The 16,174-nt window shown below is 42.8% G+C and overlaps 1 long non-coding RNA gene across 3 annotated transcripts in view; it reads left to right on the top strand.

Annotated features, from left to right (window-relative positions):
• The window catches only part of LOC106509048, a 41,061-nt gene that overhangs the window by 10,399 nt on the left and 14,488 nt on the right, over window positions 1-16,174 (top strand). Inside the window, exon 3 of one of the 3 annotated variants that reach the window (XR_002345844.1) lies at window positions 7,570-8,700. The exons of 1 other annotated variant lie outside the window; for it this stretch is intronic. This is a non-coding gene — a long non-coding RNA (uncharacterized LOC106509048). Of the gene's footprint in view, window positions 1-7,569; window positions 8,701-16,174 lie in introns of those variants that run through there. One more of the 3 variants, XR_002345843.1, reaches the window with a different exon arrangement.

Below are 16,174 nucleotides of genomic sequence, written 5' to 3'. Positions count from 1 at the left end.
TTATAGCAATCCAGGCCTTTCTCAAAAAAGAAGAAAGATCCCAAATTGACAACTTAACCCTCCACCTAAATGAATTAGAAAAAGAAGAACAAAGAAGTCCTAAAGTCAGCAGAAGGAAGGAAATTGTAAAGATCAAAGAAGAAATCAATAAAATAGAGACTCAAAAAACAATAGAGAAAATTAATAAAACCAAGAGCTGGTTCTTTGAAAAGGTGAACAAAATTGATAAACCCCTGGCCAGACTCACTAAAAAGAGGAGAGAAAGAACCCAAATCACCAAAATTATAAATGAAAAAGGAGAAATCACAACGGATACAGCAGAAATTCAAAAAACCATAAGAGAATACTATGAACAACTATATGGCAATAAGTTTGACAATCTGGAAGAAATGGACAATTTTCTAGAATCTTACAGCCTGCCAAAACTGAATCAAGCAGAAACAGACCAACTGAACAGACCAATCACTAGAAATGAAATTGAAGAGGTCATAAAATCACTCCCTACAAATAAAAGCCCAGGACCAGATGGCTTCACAGGTGAATTCTATCAAACATATAAAGAGGAATTGGTGCCCATCCTCCTTAAACTCTTTCAAAAGGTTGAAGAAGAAGGAATACTCCCAAAGACATTCTATGAGGCCACCATCACCCTCATTCCAAAACCAGGCAGAGATACCACCAAAAAAGAAAACTATCGCCCAATATCATTGATGAATATAGATGCAAAACTTCTCAACAAAATCTTAGCCAACCGAATCCAACAACATATCAAAAAAATTATACACCATGACCAGGTTGGGTTCATCCCAGGTTCACAAGGATGGTTCAACATACGCAAATCAATCAACATCATACACCACATTAACAAGAAAAAAGTCAAAAATCATATGATCATCTCAATAGATGCAGAAAAAGCATTTGACAAAGTTCAACATCCATTCATGATCAAGACCCTCGCCAAAGTGGGTATAGAGGGAACATTCCTGAATATAATCAAAGCCATTTATGATAAACCCACAGCAAATATAATCCTCAATGGGGAAAAACTGAAAGCCTTCTCACTCAAATCTGGAACAAGACAGGGATGCCCACTCTCACCACTGCTCTTCAACATAGTTTTGGAAGTCTTAGCCACAGCAATTAGACAAACAAAAGAAATCAAAGGCATCCATATAGGAAGAGAAGAGATCAAACTGTCACTGTATGCAGATGACATGATTCTATACCTAGAAAACCCTAAGGACTCAACCCCAAAACTCCTTGAACTGATTCATAAATTCAGCAAAGTGGCAGGATATAAGATTAACATTCAGAAGTCAGTTGCATTTCTGTATACCAGCAATGAAGCGTTAGAAAAGGAATACAAAAATACGATACCTTTTAAAATTGTACCTCACAAAATCAAATACCTCGGAATACACCTAACCAAAGAGGTAAAGGACCTATATGCCGAGAACTATAAAACCTTAATCAAAGAAATCAAAGAAGATGTAAAAAAATGGAAAGATATTCCATGTTCCTGGATTGGAAAAATCAATATTGTGAAAATGGCCATCCTACCCAAAGCAATCTACAGATTCAATGCAATCCCTATCAAATTACCCATGACATTTTTCACAGAACTAGAACAAACAATCCAAACATTTATATGGAACAACAAAAGACCCAGAATCGCCAAAGCAATCCTGAGAAACAAAAACCAAGCAGGAGGCATAACTCTCCCAGACTTCAAGAAATACTACAAAGCCACAGTCATCAAAACAGTGTGGTACTGGTATCAAAACAGACAGACAGACCAATGGAACAGAATAGAGAATCTGGAAATTAACCCTGACACCTATGGTCAATTAATCTTTGACAAGGGAGGCAAGAACATCAAATGGGAAAAGGAAAGTCTATTCAGCAAGCATTGCTGGGAAACCTGGACAGCTGCATGCAAAGCAATGAAACTAGAACACACCCTCACACCATGCACAAAAATAAACTCCAAATGGCTGAAAGACTTAAATATACGACAGGACACCATCAAACTCCTAGAAGAAAACATAGGCAAAACACTCTCTGACATCAACATCATGAATATTTTCTCAGGTCAGTCTCCCAAAGCAATAGAAACTAGAGCAAAAATAAACCCATGGGACCTCATCAAACTGAAAAGCTTTTGCACAGCAAAGGAAACCCAAAAGAAAACAAAAAGACAACTTACAGAATGGGAGAAAATAGTTTCAAATGATGCAACTGACAAGGGCTTAATCTCTAGAATATACAAGCAACTTATACAACTCAACAGCAAAAAAACCAATCAATCAATGGAAAAATGGGCAAAAGACCTGAATAGACATTTCTCCAAGGAAGATATACAGATGGCCAACAAACACATGAAAAAATGCTCAACATCGCTGATTATAAGAGAAATGCAAATCAAAACTACCATGAGATACCACCTCACACCAGTCAGAATGGCCATCATTCATAAATCCACAAATAACAAGTGCTGGAGGGGCTGTGGAGAAAAGGGAACCCTCCTGCACTGCTGGTGGGAATGTAAACTGGTACAGCCACTATGGAGAACAGTTTGGAGATACCTTAGAAATCTATACATAGAACTTCCATATGACCCTGCAATCCCACTCTTGGGCATCTATCCGGACAAAGCTCTACTTAAAAGAGACACATGCACCCGCATGTTCATTGCAGCACTATTCACAATAGCCAGGACATGGAAACAATCCAAATGTCCATCGACAGAGGATTGGATTCGGAAGATGTGGTATATATACACGATGGAATACTACTCAGCCATAAAAAAGGATGACATCATGCCATTTGCAGCAACATGGATGGAACTAGAGAATCTCATACTGAGTGAAATGAGCCAGAAAGACAAAGACAAATACCATATGACATCACTTATAACTGGAATCTAATATCCAGCACAAATGAACATCTCCTCAGAAAAGAAAATCAATCATGGACTTGGAGAAGAGACTTGTGGTTGCCTGATGGGAGGGGGAGGGAGTGGGAGGGATTGGGAGCTTGGGCTTATCAGTCACAACGTAGAATAGATTTACAAGGAGATCCCGCTGAATAGCATTGAGAACTATGTCTAGATACTCATGTTGCAACAGAAGAAATGGTGGGGGAAAAACTGTAATTGTAATGTATACATGTAAGGATAACCTGACCCCCTTGCTGTACAGTGGGAAAATAAAATTAAAAAAAAAAAAAAAAAAAAAATGCTAAGGGAAAAATGTAAAAAAAAAAAAAAAAAAAAAAAAAAAAAAAAAAAAAAAATGGCCCAGTTCCCTTTTAAATTTCTTTATTAGTCAGAGAGACACTAAGATTGTCAAACTCTTTTTAATCCAATCCTGGAAAACATGGAGGAATTTTTTTTTTTTAAACCTTTAGAGAGTCATTTAGTGGAGGACTTGTGTTATAGTTGTTTAGTATATCTTTGAAAAAATATAAGGTGAGATTATGGTTAATTTTGTTTTTCTCTCTTGTTCGTGATTTTATTGATTTTTCTGTAATAAGCATGGATGTGTTTGTAAGAAGGAACACAGTTTTTTTTTTTTTAATTTACGAAAAAATGCTGTTGTCAATGTTAGATGTGATAGGTGGGGTGTTCCACCCAGGATTTATTTTAAAAGGACCCCAGACAAACATGCCTGGTAGGGTGATTCCAGGCAGGAGACAGCAGGTCTCGTCCTGACCCCTCCTCGGAAGCGATGAGAAGGGGGTGTCAAGTGCCTGCATTGAGGCACCTACATCTGAGAGACCTTGGCAGTGCCCAGGGTCCTTGAGGAAAATTATAATAAGGGGGTAACGCATCCTCCTATCCATGGTGACCTACTGACTGAGTGGAGGGCTCTGGAGGCAGAGATGACCACACAGGAGCTCAGGCTTAGGAAGACCTATCCTCACGCTGGCTAAAAATGCTTTTTGTAGAAAATTGAAACAGACAAAAGTAAAGCGAGCAGTACAATGAACCCCACCTACAACAGCTATCAACTCTTGCCCCACCTCTCCCTCCCCAAATGGGTTATTTAAAAACAAGTCTCAGATATCATAGCATTTCATCCATAAATACCTAGCATTTTTCTAGCAGGACTCTTAAAACACAACAATAACAACAGAAATAAGCTCAATGCCATTATCGTACCTCAAACTTAATCATTTCTTAAAATTTTCACATAGGCAGCCAGTGCTGTCTTTGATTGTTTTGGGTGAACTGCATTGTTGCCCCCGCCCCCCCAAATCTGAATCTAAATAAGGTCCATACATTGCATTCACTTCGTGTGCCTCTTAAGGGTTTTAACTCTCCCACTGTTTCCTGGTCTTTCACTTGTTGCAGAAGTGGACCATTTGTCCTGCGGAATTTCCCACCTTCTGAATTTTGCTGATTGCATCCCTCTGGGTTGTTTAACATGTTCTTCTATCCCCGTGTTTCCTAGAAACTAGTAGTTAGATCAAGATTGCTTTCAAATTTTGTTTCAGGAATAATTCAGAATCCTCTGACTCTGGCTAAGAAAAGTCTGGATTTGTGAACACTTTGAAACTATTTAGAAATGCTCTAAGGCTGATTACTTCAAATGTGAAGCTTGCATTTATCTTAATAATGCTCAAAAAATGGGGACAGAGGTACAGCAGAAATTATCACGGCATTGTAAACTTTGAAACATGAAAAAAAAAATGGGGCAACATTATTTTGATGAGCTAATCTTCTACCAGCCAGTGGATTCCTCCTTGAAGATTTTCACTCTTATTTTCTGAATGCTATGATAAACTCAGACAGAGTCCAAAGGAATCCCTAATAAACTGGTATAGAACTTTGTGGAAGCTTCTGACAGGCTCTTTTCAGAACTGCAGAGGAGGAGACACATTCCTGCTTAGCCCTGGGAGGGTCAGGACATCCATGGCTTTGCTCACTAGCAAAGGATGAGGTTCACTGTGTGGGTGCCCATGAAAGAATGTGATCAATATTGAAATCAGCAAGATTCAGATAGTGTGGACTGGACACGATTTACTTACATTTTACAATTTACATACATTTTACAAAATGATGAATTTGTTGAGTGTGGTCACTAAGGTGCCTTATACCTGGCATTTCCAAAACAGCTCTTTCTTAGCACCCAAAAGAGAGGAGACAGCCAGCTCTGCCTGATGTCACTCCCTCCTCTCACTGCTCTTCGACTGGCCACAGGCCTGGTGATGAGATGCAATATGTAAATAGCTGTTCTGAAGGCAAACTTGAGATGGTGTGACCCAGCTACAGAGATAATTGTCTCTAAGCATCACTGTCTCAGAGAAACTGTTCTGAGGAGACCACAGAATGTTTGCATGCAAGTCATTTCTGTCCATGTGTGTTGGAGTTCCTCCTACAGACAGACTTTCCAGTTGAGCTAGGACACTGGTGAGACCCCCAGCCTCCGTTTCTAAGAGGTCCCTGAAAGAAGGAAAGGAGATTGTTGAAAGCATAAACTCTTCAGCACCAAGACAACAGACAATTTGCAATGAGGGCTCTGAAGAAAGGGGAGCTCCGTTCGTGGCATTGGTACCAAGATGGTACTGATGTAGCAGCTGGGACCTGGGGGGAGCTCCTGAGAGTTGGGCCATGAGCAGACTGTCCAAAGTTGCCAGTTGAGTTTACTTTATTGTTTTTCATGCTGGGGGTGGGCAGTGAAGGTGAGGTGTGAACCCATGCCCCTACACAGGGATCCTTCAACAGATCTCCCAATTTGCTTGTCTTGTTTTGCGTGGAAGTAGGTAGTGAAATGCAAAGGCCGGTGTCCAGAGACCTTTGCTACCATGACGGACCCCCCCCATCGAACACTGGCTGATTCGGGGTGCCTCCTCTCCCCCCAAGTAGCCATGTGTTCACTGGTGGGAACTGGTCCAGTAGGTTCAGAAGGGAGGGTGGCGGGTAGGCGTCTTTTATCCTCTAGGATGCTTCTGCCTTCTGGGCTCAAGTGATTTGCTTCTCATCCACAGACAATGCTCCTAGCACTTAAAACTCCTTTAATTAATCTTTTTGGGGAAGGAGGTGTTCTGAAAATGTGACAGACACTCATGAGCTAGATAATGGATTGATGGCGAACGCGTAAGGGAGCGCAGCGTGCTGGTGGCTGGCGAGGCAGGGTGTGTGAAACATAATTCGGGTAAGATCCAGCCCTCCAGGACAAAAAATGAAAGAGGCATTTAATTGGAACACTTAGCAATCACAAAACCAAGACAGAGGTTAAATTGTTTTGAGCAAGAGAAATTAATACATTAAAGGTTACATTTCCAACTGTGAGGCAGTGAGCTGGGCTCTTCGCTGGTGTCAGAATTACATAAGGCAGGAGAAATGGCTCTGAAATGATGGTGGAATCATTAACAAAAGGCAAGGCAGAGTAAGACACTTCCCAGCAGGAGGGTGCAAAGAAGAATAAAGACATGGAGAGAGCTCATTAAGAATGAATTGCAGACCATAAACATTTGAAACCACTAAGTGTGGAGTTCTATCTGTTATCTAATGACTCAGAAATTATAAAACTAGCAATGACTTTCAGAAAAGGAGTTGACTTTGCAGGAGGTTGTTTGCCATTACACACGCATAAAGGTTTTTCTTTTCTTTTTTTTTAAGTGGGGAAAAAAAAATCTCTCATCTTTGTAAATCAGCACAATTTAAGCAACTTCAGCTATCCTCTGACAGATTTTTCTTCTGTATAATTACACATTGTCTCAGATTTAGTTATAAGGATATTGAAATGAACATGCTAGCGGGGGAGGGGAAGCCATGGGTTGTGGGGGCAGGGAAGAGGAACCAGAAGAGGCAGAAGTCTACACCTTGCCATCTTATTGCAAATGGACTCATCACTTTGTCCTCAGAAAGATCTAGAAAGCTTCATCGAGAAAGCCTTGCCAGTAAATCCTCCAGAGTGGACCCATGCTCTGTTGTGATGAAGGGAGATTCCATTTGTTTTGCAGTTAATTGCATGGTTTGCTAGACAGAGTCAGGCTAAATGAAATGAGATAATCCATCCTTGGTTTCACTCTCCGGTCCCCCTTGCATACCCCCCTCCTGGCAAGAAAAAGGGACACTCGGAGTTGAATGATTTAAGGCTCCCTACTCTGGCCATGGGTGAACTCTTTCATCTTTCAGAATAGTGGGTGCTGTATTTCCTGATGCCCTTTACGTGGTGATTCATTCAAGGCAAACATGGCAGAGAAGCATCAAACCATATGCTGGGCATCACACCCAGGCCCTATGAGTGCCTCTTGGGAAAATAGATGCTCCAGTAATGTGTAATCCTTCCGGAAGGAGCAGAGTTCAGAGCAGCTGCAGGGAGCTCTGGAGCAGAGAACAGAGCAGTCCTAATGGCTTTTAGAAGCCAAGGCTTCCACCGGGCCATGTGACGTCCAGCAGGCTCTATTACTCAGAGGAGAGGCATTTTTGTAGACAGCTCTTTGTGATAATGAGCACCGTTTCATCCTTCAAGTGCACCAGAAGAAATGCAGAAGTTGACAAAGCCTGTTTGACCCTCTCTAAATGCCTTCTGCTCTGTTGATGTTTATCTTTGTTGGCAGAGCAGGATGAGGCCAGCTTTCTCCTCTTTCCTGAGCAATCAACTCCAGGAAACAAGATTAAAGTGAACCATGAAATATTTGAATAACTATTATTACTAAGAAAAACTCACAAGTGCAGATGTTCATCCTAAGAACACGCTACCAAAGGCCACTGAGAAGTCTCCTCAGGGAAACTGATCATCTGTCTTCCAACCCTGTGACTCTAACAATACGCATTCTCCAAGTCCTGGACATGTCACAGGTGAAGAAAGGAAACTCCATTCTGCTCCTGCCGAGGGTTAGTGCCCATGGTCAGCAGTGTCCCGTAGAGACAAAGGGTCTTTTCCATTGACTGGTGGCCCTTCATCCATTGAAAATCTGTCTAAGTGGGGGGCTCCAGGTAGCAACTCAAAATGCTCAATGATTTATTAGGGTACAAGAAGATTTTATATATGTTATCTATACAGATGGTACATACATTATGTACATTTTCTTTCCTTTATTAAGAAGAAAGGAAGGAAGCTTTAAGAACATCTCTGCTTAGGTTGAGGTTGGTCTCCTATTTCCCGTGTATTAGATTGTCCATCATGAGTGTGTCCCCTATGGTCTGTGTGGGGCAACTGGGGCAGAATGAAGTCCTACAAAGCAGCAAATGGGTGAATTGGTGGTGACATGCTGTTCACAAGTGGCCAGCTAAGGGTCTTCATAAATCATATTTTCTTGTCTTTTTTTTCTTTTTCTGGCCATACCCATGGCATGTGGAAGTTCCCAGGTCAGGGATCAAACCTGAGCCATTGAAATGAGGAGACCAGATCCTTAATGCATTGAGCTGTAAGAGGCCTCCCATATTTTCTAGTCTTAACCACGCTGACCTTCCCAAAGTAAGATTTCTACACACACTTGCAAAAACCAACCCCCCCCAAAACCCTGCAGATTGAAGGTAATATTGACAATGTAAGAACAAGGTGACAAGAAATCGTTCCTTTTGATATTTCGATTTTTCCTAGGGGGCTGCTTCTGCCATGGTCAAGACTAATCTGACAAAAAGCTGATCAGAAATTCAAAATGATCAAGAGTATGATTAGAAATATGTATTTACAACCATGATCCTTAAGGATGAAAGTTGTCCTAAATGCTAATTTTATATATATATATATATATATGTATATATATAAAACCTTTGGGAGGAAACTTTTTTTTCTAATGTCGGTGCCTCTGGTATATGGAACTTCCCAGGCTAGGGGTTGAATCAGAGCTGCAGCTGCCAGCCTAAACCACAGCCACAGCAACGCTGGATTCGAGCCATATCTGTGACCTACACCACAGCTTGTGGCAATGCTGGATCCTTAACCCACTGGATGAAGTCAGGGATGGTACCTGCATCCTCATGGAGACTATGTCAGGTTCTTAGTCTGCTGGGCTACAACAGGAACTCCAGGAGGGATAGTTTTTCAATGATGATGACAAATATAACCAAATATAGATTACATATTAAAAATAACCTGGATTTTGAACTGTTCTTTAAATTGTATCATAGTGGCTTAAATTGACAGTTCTCAAAGACCACTTTTTACTCAAAATTTATTGGAAAACTCAGGGAACTTTTGTTTATGTGGGATTTCTGCATTGGTATTTACCATATTAGAAATTAAAACTGAGAAGCTTAGACATATTTCTTTATTAATTCACTTGAGCATAACATCAATAAACACATGATGTTGATTTTAACACAAATAAAATACTTTTGATAAAATGCATATATTTTCCAATGCATAAAAATTGTGAAAAGAGTGGCATTATTCATATAATACACATCTGGATTTTCTTATATGATTTTGCAATTAATCTATTGTGATGTGTTGTCTTTGTTGAAAAACGTATGACGATCCATCCTCATACTCTGTAGTTGAAAAAGGGAGATACAGTTTCATCGTTTTTTCGGACAACTCCAGATATTCTTTGATACTACACTAAAACTCGACAGTGGGTGTTTCCTAAAAGTGAATAGTAATTTGGGATCTGAAACCATATTGATGAGCTTTTATATGAACATTAAAACCCACTGGACTACATTTTTTATCCATATATAATTTCGTAACATTTTGCAGTGGTTTGAAAATATTGACCTGCTGAACTATGCACATCTTGACATATTTCATCATATACTATCAAACTATTTTGTTAATATCAGCCAGGCTCATCAACAAAGGCTTTGAAGTTTTAAGGAGGCTGTCAAGCTCTTGGTAATAGACAATGTTTTTCAAAATTCTCATTTTCACTCAAAAGGTTGAATTTTATCCTTATCAGCAAGTATTATTATTTTTCCCCTATAATTACAGGCTCACTTTTTTGTTTTGTTTTGGGTTTTTTTTTTTTTTTTTTTTTTTAGAAATTGGCTACCAAAGAAGAGCTGGTCCCTCAGTCATTCTTTTGAAGAGAAATGATGTTTGATGGAAAAAGTTCCAACAAGTGTTTTTCCTAGAGATCAACACCTTCCTTTGTTTTCGTTTTTTTGTCTTTTTAGGGGAGCACCTGCAGCCATATGGAGGTTCCCAGGCTAGGGGTAGAATTAGAGTTATAGCTGCTGGCCTATGCCACAGCCACAGCAACTCGGGATCCAAGCAGTGTCTGTAACCTACATTGCAGCTCACAAGCAATGCCAGATCCTTAACCCACTGAGCAAGGCCAGGGATGGCCCGAGTCCTCATGGATACTAGCCTGATTCATTACTGCTGAGCCACCACGGGAACTCCTCCACACCTTCCTTTGATGTGCAACTCATGTGCTCTATGTATAATTTCCATTTCATCACTCTGAATAGTCAAAAGACACATATTTGAGGACCTAGACTTAATTAAATAATAATTCCCACCACTTTATCAAGGAAGGGAAGCAGACTGGTTTGGAGTTAGCTGGGGTGTGACAGTGAAAAAACAGTGACCCCTGGGGTGCCTGTGTGTAGTTGCCCACAGGATTGTTCACCATTAATTTCACACCATCAAAGCAAATGTTAACACACCAAAAAAGGCAAAGAACATCAGGAATTAGGATGAAAGGAGTTTTGACCTCTTGGACTGAATGATCGGGCCTTGGGGACCCTAAGTGACAATGAACCACACTTTGATAAACACTGGTTTAAAAGTAAGATTTTTAAAGTTAATAAGATGCACTCAATCACATCGTTTAATGTAAAAAAATAAGAAAATATAAATTAATTTAAAATTTGAGCCATAATAAAATATGCAATTAATTTTTTTTTTTGTCTTGTTTTTGGGTTTTGTTTTTTGTTTCGCTTGTGCCTATGGAGGCATGCAAGAATTCCCAGGCCAGGGATCAAGCCCAAGCCATAGCAGTAACAGTGCTAAATCCTTAACAATTAGGCCACAAAGGAACTCTAAAAATAGTTTAAAATATTACTTATGTAATCTTATTTTATATTTATTTCTTGTAGATCATAATAGATATACTATAGTGGCACATGTCTACAATTTATAAGTAAATAATTATTCTTATATTGGGTCTGTGTGCACAAAGTTTTAAAGATTTACTTTTTCTCTCCTGGTAAATGGGATAAGCAAATAAATTGGAGCTTGAGGCTTTGAGCCAAGTGAGAGTTTGTGAAGCCCCTTCTGGAAGGAAACTCTAGGAAAGTTCTGGTTCTTTCTTTAAGGGAAGGGAGGGTTTGGGATCGGCGGCCTTAGAAGAAGACATTCCATAGGGAATGGCCTGGATTGGGTTACTTAGGGAGCAGCCTCAGACTGGGGAAGAAAGCATGTGACTGCAGCGTTTGCCGCCTGTCGCTCAGGCTGGAAACCCGGGCACCTGTCCTGGTGCCCTCCCTTGGTATCCTTCACCCCTCCCATCTCCTCTGAGCTAGGTCAGGCCCTCCTCCAATCACCCCCCTGTGTCCCCACACCCACGTCCTTGATGGTGCCAGCAGGGCGGACTTCCCAACGCTGGGCATTCAGTTCTCCTCCGTGCATCGTTGCTGGGTCTGTGAGCTCCATGGTGACCCCTGAGTCCCCTCAGCACCCACACCTGAGAAACCTGCTGCCCTCTTCCTTCTCGGAACTTCTCCCCTCCAAACCCCCCCACCCCAGCCCGTCTTAGAACTCTGTTTTGCACATGTCGCCCCTTCTAGGGTGCTTGTCCCCATATTCTCCTGCTCTCCTTCCCATCCCCTGGCCCTCCAACACTCTGCAATCTCTGACCTGGATCAAACCCAACCCAATGAGAATCAGGCCAGGTTTTATCTCCTCTGGGAAAATCCTATTTAATTTGAGTTCACACCCTGGTTCTGTCCCTTAACATCTCCAAACCCTCATCACATTATTTACCCTTTTGGGGGGGTATCTGAATTTCAGTTTCTTCATCTGTACAAAGCCAATCTCATTGCTCATTGTGTGCATTAAGTGAGATGAATATACCGCATGCGTCAGCCCTGGACTTGCAAACAGTGCTGTTGGACTAATAACAAACGTGTATCTTGCCATCCTGCATATCTGCTATCTCCTTAACACTATGCTGCCAATGGGTGCTTGCAGTCCATTGTAATGTTTTTCTTGCCCCTTGTTCATGCTCATGTCTCTATATTTTGTCACTAGGCTAGAATGCTGCAAGCACCCAGTAAATGCTCATGAAATCTATGACAAAGTGAAATCAGAAATGAGTGAGGAAACATGGCCTACTTTGTCCAATATGACAGCCACTAGTCACATTTTTAAATGTTAAATTCAAATACATGTCAATGAAATCAAATTCACAATCAATCCCACAGTCACACTGGCCACATGTTCAGTGCCCAGTAACCACTGTGGCTAAGTGGCTACCACAGTGGATAGCACAGATTCTAGACCATTTCCATGACCGCAGAAAGTTCTACTGGGAAGTGCTGCAACATTACACTTTTTTTTTTTTTTTTTTTTTTTTTTTTTTTTATCTTTTCTAGGGCCGCACTCACGGCATATGGAAGTTCCCAGGCTAGGGGTCTAATCGGAGCTGTTACTGCTGGCCTACGCCAGAGCCACAGCAACAAGGGATCCGAGCCACATCTGTGACCAACACCACAGCTCATGGCAACACCGGATCCTTAACCCACTGAGCGAGGCTAGGGATTGAACCCGCAACCTCATGGTTCCTAGTTGGATTCGTTTCCACTGCGCCACGATGGGAACTCCAACATTACACTTTCTAACCAGTGCTGTTGAACTGTATAAACCTCTCACTCTAAAATAAAAGACTTTCATGCAAATGACTTAATATAGAGAAAAATAATAACAGTATTAACAGGAACAAGACACGACAGCTCTAATAGTCAGAAAGCTGCTCCAGGGTGCTATGGGCCGAGCATGTGTAAGACTCCATCAGGGTTCAAGGGAGGCAGTGTCCTGGGACCAGATGCTTAGCACTTCTGTTCTGCCCCCCAGAGTCCTCCATCTGGACCCAGCAGCCAAGGAGGGAGGTCAGCTCGCAACTCTGAGTGGTATCAACTTGGAGACAGGACCTCTCATTAGCTTGACCTGACGTAAGAATAAGAACTATTTTCACATCTCTTCTGCTGCTGCTTCTGTGTGTAGCTATAGCCAGAATGGGCATTTAAGGGGAATATTTGATTGCAGTATGTGGGGCCTGTCACCAATGATGGGGTATCTTCCTTGGAGGCAGCACAGCATTTATTTCTCAGCTGAGTCACCCCATCCTTTGTGGGCTTCAGCCCCTCTTGGTCAGAATGTCACACTGCCATGGTGATGCCGAGCTGGTGCTCTGTACCCTGAGACCACATTACTCGTGACCTTGTGTGTGGAGTTAAACAGAGCACTAAGCTACTGCAGATAAGTATTCTCGGAAACTAATTGTAAAGTCCAGGGTTTGCAGGTTCACAGGAGTGATCTGTGCCCCCAAAGGCCCCTCTCTTGGTCTAGAACTTGCTCCTGTGCCTACGCCAGACCCTCAAAGTCTGGCCAAGATGTGCACTGGCTTTTTGGTTTTGTTGTACAGTTCCTTGGACCAGAGGCCCTTGTTTGTCTGTATCCTGCCAAAGTAGCAGAAGTCAGGGACAGCTTTCAAGTTCCCCATGCCAACAAACCTTGGTGGCAAGGAGGGCTTCCCTGGATCAGATTTATCCATGACCCAGGTTTTCAGGATGATTAATAACCTGTAGCCCGGTGCTCCTGTGGAGACATGACTCACACGGTCTCTGGCAGGACACTTGGGTGGGGAAAGGTGTCTGTGGTTGGGGGCCCATCTTGGTGCCAGCTCTGGACGAGGGGATGTCAGAGTCGGTGGGGGAGACATTAGAGGTCATCGACCCCAATAGCTACTTTGTCCTTAACGAGCAGGCCCTGGCTAAGTGGAGAGCTGTCCCAAAGGGTACAGAACCAAGTCTTCTTGACTTCCGGTCTCGTGTTCTCAATGTGGAACAGCTGCCTTCATATTAAATCCAGTGATGATGATTGTTGTTGATTGTTTTGTTAAGAAATTGTATCTCCTCTGTTGAACTATAAGCTTCTTGAGGAGAGAGATCTTTACCTTTTTTTTTTTCTTTGTATTCTCAAGATATTTAAATCTAGGGAAGACAAAGCTAACGTATGAATCAATAAAGAGTTACACGAATCTGTGTGCCAAGTCAAGCAGGAATTCAGAGGAAGGAGATACTGGCATCATCTCAAATAAAGGAAACCTCTTCATAGATCTAGAATTTTCCCTTAAGGGGGAGAAAGGAAGGGGACGGTTATTCTGGGTCAGGGGCTGCCTGCACGGAGGCTTGAGGAGGGGATGGGAAGCAGGCTTAAGCGGCGGGAACAAGGGCACCAGGGAAATTCTGGCAGATGAGGTTGGAAGGATGGGTGGGTCAGGTTCTTAAATGCCATGGAAGCCAGGCTGAGGCTTCTGTGCCAATTCAGCAGCTTCTGTGGAACTTTGGCGCTGGAAACAGGGTCTGGGGGCAGGGGATGTGGACCAGGTTGGGGTGCTTTGTAGGGAGAGAGGCTGAGAGTGTGGTGACACTAGTCTGCAGACCTGTTTCCAAACCCCATCTCCGTCCCTTCCTGGTGGTGGAACCTGACCCCAGGTGTATTTTCCCACCTGGCCTTGCTTGACTCCTCTGCAAAATGGGAGTGATATAATTGGCTTCCAAGGACAGATGAAGGACTAGTTAATAACACAGCTGAGATACTTGGTGTGTATCTCAGGCATGGACAACACTCAGTCAATGGCAGCTGCATCAGTGCCCTGTGTCTGTCATAACAAATGATCACAAGTGGGGGTGGGGAGGCTTAAAGCCACAGAAATCTACTGCTTCAGAGCTCTGGAGGCCAGGAGTCTGGAATCCAGTGTTGCAGGGTTGGTTCCTCCTGGAAGCAGAATCTGTTCTGGCACCGTCCAGCTCCTGCTGGTGGCCAGCAAGTTAGGCCCTCCTTGTCCCGCAGCCACATCCCTCCAGTCTCAGCGGCTGTCACACGGCCAGCTTCCCTCTGTGCATCTCTGTATTCTCTTCTCTTCTTCTCCTTTTAAATCTTTTTTTTTAAAAAAGTATAGTTGATTTACACCATTGTGCCAATTTCTGTGGTACAACAAAGTGACCCAGTCATATAAATATATACATTTTTTTTTTCAATATTCTTTTCCATCGTGGTCTATCCCAGGAGATTGGATATAGTTCCCTGCGCTGTACAGGACTTCATTGCTTATCCATTCTAAATGGAATAGTTTGCATCTACTAACCCCAAACTTCCCATCTATCCCGCCACCCCCACCTCCCCGCCCCCAGCAACCACAAGTCTATTCTCTAATCGCATTTAGAGCCCACCTACCCCAATACGACTGACCGCCTCCTAAGTTAATTTCATCTGCAGAGACGCTTTTTCTAAATAAGGGCACATTCACAGGAATGGGGAATGAGGAGGTGAACGTATATTTTGTGGAGACACCACACAACCCACAATACTCCCTATTTCAAGATTCCCAGGATGAGGACCTGGACATCTTTAGGGGGCATTATTCAGCGTAGCAGGGTGGTGATTATCTGGGTTCTGGACAAGCAGGTGGCTTTGCTCTCCTCACTCATTGATTAGCGACAAGAAGGCACAGATGCGGGGACCAGGGCTTTGGAGCTAGGTTGCCTGGGCTCCAGTCAGGGCTCCCTCGTTTACCAAGTCTGAACCCTGAATAAGTTAATTTCCCTTCAGAGCTCTGTAATGGAGCAACAGAAGCACCTCCGCAGAAATTACTGTGAGCGCTGGATGAATTAGTGCGGGTGATGCCCTGAGCCTGGGATGGGCAGCAGGCAGCTGGTGGGGCCGTGCCGCATCACCATTCTTGTCATGGTTACCCCTTGGTCATAGTTACCCTCAGTCCTATGCATGGTGCCCTTGTGCAGAGTGGGCATAAAGACGTCTCCTCTTAATGATTCACAGCCCGAAGAGGTCCCTCAACATAGGACTCAAAAGAAGCAGTTTACTGCAATGGATAGAAGAATTCAGGAAGACCAGTGCCAGACCTCAGAGATACAGGGCCCAGGGGAAGAGATGGGGGTGCAGGAGGCAGGGGTGAGGCCAGGTGGTACGTCCAGGTGTGATGCAGAGAGCATCAGGTTGATCAAGGTGAGGAGCACCTGACCTGAGGGGCC

The sequence above is a fragment of the Sus scrofa genome, chromosome 1 (assembly GCF_000003025.6).
Source record: "Sus scrofa isolate TJ Tabasco breed Duroc chromosome 1, Sscrofa11.1, whole genome shotgun sequence".
In the NCBI taxonomy this organism is placed as follows: domain Eukaryota; kingdom Metazoa; phylum Chordata; class Mammalia; order Artiodactyla; family Suidae; genus Sus; species Sus scrofa.
This window is presented reverse-complemented; position numbering and strand designations above follow the sequence as displayed.